Source organism: Triticum aestivum, chromosome 2B, assembly GCF_018294505.1.
Source record: "Triticum aestivum cultivar Chinese Spring chromosome 2B, IWGSC CS RefSeq v2.1, whole genome shotgun sequence".
Lineage (NCBI taxonomy): Eukaryota > Viridiplantae > Streptophyta > Magnoliopsida > Poales > Poaceae > Triticum > Triticum aestivum.
The window spans coordinates 621,988,556-621,993,051 of record NC_057798.1 but is presented as its reverse complement, the minus strand read 5'-3'; positions in this window follow the sequence as shown (position 1 = coordinate 621,993,051).

Here is a 4,496-nt window from a genome sequence, read left to right as displayed (position 1 = left end):
GCTCAGACAAGGAGGGTCGTCGTCGACGTATTCGATCACAGTGGCCTCAGCAACGGTCTCGAGGTCTACCGGAGAGAAGAGGGGGGAGAAGCAGTAAATACATAGCAGGCAAGTGCATAACAGGACAACAGACAAAGCTAGACACGTTCTAACGCGATGCTACACGCTACCGGCGAAGGGAGAAAACATCCGAGAATGTTTTCCCGGTTCCGGACGTCTGTCGGACAGATGAACCGGAGGGAAAAGGTTGCAGGTTCGCTATGCTAGAGACATGTGGCAGACGAACGGACCATGTATCCGGATTCGTCTCGAAATTCTGAGCAACTTTCATGTAGAAAACTTTTTCATCCGAGCTACAGTTAATTTCTATTAATTTTCAAAGTTTTATTCTATTTCTAGAATTACCATTTTAAAAAAATAATCAAAAACGGTGATTATGACGTCATCATGATGTCAACGGTCAACAGAGTTGACCAGGGTCAACCTGACGGGTGGATCCCGCTGTCATAGACACAGTTTAGTTAAACAGTACTAGATTAACTAATCTAGTTAATTAGGTTATTAAGCATGTTAATTAAGTTAATTATACTAATTAATTAATTTCTATTTTTTATTTTATTTTTCGTTTCTTTTTTTTTGTTTTACAGGGGCTGGCCCACATGTCATAGGGTCCAACTAAAACTAAGCCTAATATAAATTAGCCTAACAAAGGGGCTTGTTTTAATTGGGGATTAGCCCCTAAGCTAGCAAAGGGCCGGCCACACACGGCTGTGGCAAAAGCCAGCCACACACACAGAACACACACGCACACACACCACGCAGCACACTCGGCCATGGCCTTGCCATGGTCAGCCGCATGCAGCAACATAGCAACGCAGCAGCAGGTTTGAGCAGCAGCAGGGTTGAGCAGCAGTGAGAGACAGCAGAGCAGCAACAGGGGATGCGAGGCCACTCGAAGGCGCAGGCAGGTCGTGGGCGGCGATGCGGCCGGGTGCTAGTAGCAGGCAGCAACGCAGCAGGGGGGGCACGGCAACGGGTGGCGCGGGCGCGGCGGTCGAGTACAGCGACGCGGGCGCGCGCGCGTGTTCAAACGAGCGTGGGCAGCGGCGAATACGGGTGGAGCTCAACGGACTCGACGATGGGGACGGCCAAAGCGAAAAGGGAGGAGCGCAACCGGCGCAGCGGCTCACAGTGAGGACGACGGGCTGGGCAGTGAGCTCGGGGAAGGCTCGAAGACGATGATCCCCGACGGAGATCCACGGCGACCGAAGGTGGAAGACGTCCTCGATCCCGTCGATGTAGGGGTCCCCGATGTCGACTCGTTGCAGAAGACGGCATAGTCGACGACTGCGGTCCCTCTGGACACGGCGGTGCGGTGCGGGGCAGCCGGTAGCCGCGTGTGCGACGGCGGCACGACGACGACGGCGTCGGGTGTGGATGGGGAAGAGAGCAGCGGCGCGTGGGAGGAGAAAAGGGGGAAAGGGAAGGGGCGCGCTAGGGTTCGGGGCGCGAGGGAGAGGGCGAGGGGGTCATATAGGTGGAGCGACGTCGCCGATGGCCGGCACGTGGCCGTGCCCGGCGGATGAACGCCACGCCCCCAGGGGCTGGGCCGACCACTGTAGCTAACTGGGCCCATGGTTCTCTCTTTCGCTCTACCTTTTTATTATTATTATCATTATATTACTTCTACCTTTTCTCTAGGTGGTACACAGAGAAACCGAGAATTTTAATCTTTATTGAATTGTTCCGAAAAAGGCCTATTCCACCACTTCTACCATTACTATCAACTGCATAAGACTTATCATAACCAATAGAACTAGCCATAGCTTCTACCCTGGCTCCCTCAATTTGAGTTTCAACAATACATAGCAGGGTAGGGGTAAACTTTCTCGCGAAATCGCGAAGTTCTCGAACTGCAGCGGCTTTACCCACGCCGCGACAGTTCCAACAAAAGATTCTCATTGGGCTCGGCGGCGCCCCTCTCCGGAGCCCGCCAAAGTTGTGTCATTCCTTCCCTGTGTTCCATTCTTCCCCGAGATCTTTTCAACTTCAGATCCCACTTTAGCTCTCTTGGTCTCCTGCTTGGTACTCGGGCTTGCTGGAGCAGCCGGTGGTGGGAGGGCTAACATGTTGTTCCCCGCGTTAGCTGGTGCTGACGATGAGATTGCAGGTGTACTGCTCTGAATCATGGCATGCTCCGGTGCCCTTTTCCTGTTGTCAGCTTCCGCCATCACGTCATCTCCATCTACTGGCATGTCACCCCCATGAGCTGGTTCTGAGCCTCTTCTACTTCCACCCCCTCGGCCTCCTCGGCCTCCTCTTCTGCCCCGTCCTCCTCCTGGCCCCTGCCCTGTGCGCATGGTCCACGACGCCCTTAGGTTCTTAAAAACCAGAGCTGTCGGAGGATGGATTCCATTGCCGTGCTCTTTGAAAAGATGCCCCAACATACCACACACGGCGCACCAATCTGGGAGTTTCTCATATCTCACCCTGTAAATCTGGCGCTTGCCATCTCGGATCAAGGATACTGCGTTCTTCAAAGGCTTCATGACGTTTATCCGGACCCAAACCCGATGAAAATTTCCAGCAAAATCCTGAGATTGTGGTTCAGTAAAAAGGACCTCTCCCACCTTAGCAGCAAGGGACGGAACTAGATGAGCGTATAGGGGAGGTACATCATGAATTTGAGCCCAAATCTCAATTGTATCGAGCTAAACAGTTGAGGGTTTTGCCAAACCATCGTAAGGCTTCAGTATTGCGGCGTCTCCCCTGAAGTGCCAAGGTCCTTCCTGGGTTACCCTCTCCCAATCGCCCAAACAGGAGAATTGCACCGTATATAGATTCTCCTCAAGTGGCTTGAAAGTTACTTCCTGGGCAAGATCCCAAGTTGATCTCATGTTCTGAAAGAACCAATACTGAGAGTAGGTCTTGACAGAGTTCACCTTTGCAAGCGCTATCCATCGCGCCTCCTCCTCCGGTGCCTCCTTCTCATCAAACACCACATCATCTAGGTCTTCCTCACACAGACCTAGTTCTTTCATCATCAGTTGCACGTCATCGATCCCATCTGCTTCAGCCGCAGCCGCTCCCGAAGCCTCGTTCGACGCCATCTTCAGAAACCTAACCTGATTTGGATAGATCGGGCTGTTGACAGGAACCCTACCCCTCTGCCTCGCCCCGTCGCAGCCAAGAGACCAGAGGGCGCAGCGGAGTGCACCCCCGTCCTTGGAATCAAGTGATGGAGTGGTAATCAGAGGATGGGGATGATGGTATCGACGGCGGTGAAAAATCGCCTCCGGGAGGAATAAAACCCTAGCGTGAGGGAAAAACGCTGCTAATGGGTCGGCTAACCTGTGTATATGGCGAAGCCCGGACACACTTGCGCCATCAAACCTGGACGGTTCTGAAAAATATCAGCACTTTGAGCAGCTTGCCCTGGTTATGTATGGGGGATTTTAATGAAGTCTTACGTCCAAAAGAACACGAGGGAGTTGGGCAACGCAGCAATGCCCAGATCCAAGCGTTCCGAGAAACTACGGATGTTTGCATGTTGCTCGATATCGGCTACAAGGGCACGTTCTGGACTTTCGAGAAGAAGGTGACGGGCGGGAGTTACACAAGATGCATACTAGATAGAGCTTTGGTAAATGCGGAGTCGTTAGCAAGATTTCCATCAGCTACCTTAACACATCTCATAGCGGCCTCATCCGACCACGCTCCGTTGCTTCTGGAGGTTGATATTCGCCAAGAGCAAAGAATACATAGTACGTTCAAGTACGAATTGATGTGGGAATCACATGCGGGACTCAAGGATATGATCAGAGAGGGCTGGGACCCGAGCGCTCCCTGCGTTTCGGTGGAGGATATGAGAATAAAACTCCGGAACTTATCGCAAGATCTTCGCAGATGGGGTAAGGACACCTTTGGCAGCATCCGGAAAGAGATCAAGCATTTGAAATAGATGTTGGAGGAACTCTGGAGTGACCCAATGCGCACTGCCCCATCACATGTCGAGTTGAAAGTCAACGAGAAACTAATAGAGATGTATCACCGGGAGGAGATCATGTGGCGACAGAGATCTATATTGGATGGGCTCTCTCAGGGAGACAAAAACACACACAAAATTCACCTGAGGGCAAGTCTCAGGAGAAAAAAGTACATGATTAAAGCTCTACAGAACTCGTTGGGTGCCGAAATAAATGATCCGGGAGAGCTGAAGGCTATGGTGAATGCTTTTTACCAGAATCTTTATGAGTCCAAGGGAACCCAGAATATGGATGAGGCCCTTGATCATGTGCCGCGGAAGGTTACAGAGGAAATGAATGCATCACTTTGTGCGCCTTATACCACACAGGAAGTTAAAACTGCTCTGTTTTAGATGTTTCCAACAAAGGCACCGGGCCCAGACGGTTTTTCGGCTCATTTTTATCAGCGTCACTGGGATATTTGTGGAGAGGAGGTTACACAGATAGTTCCGCGGATTGTCAGGGGGGAGG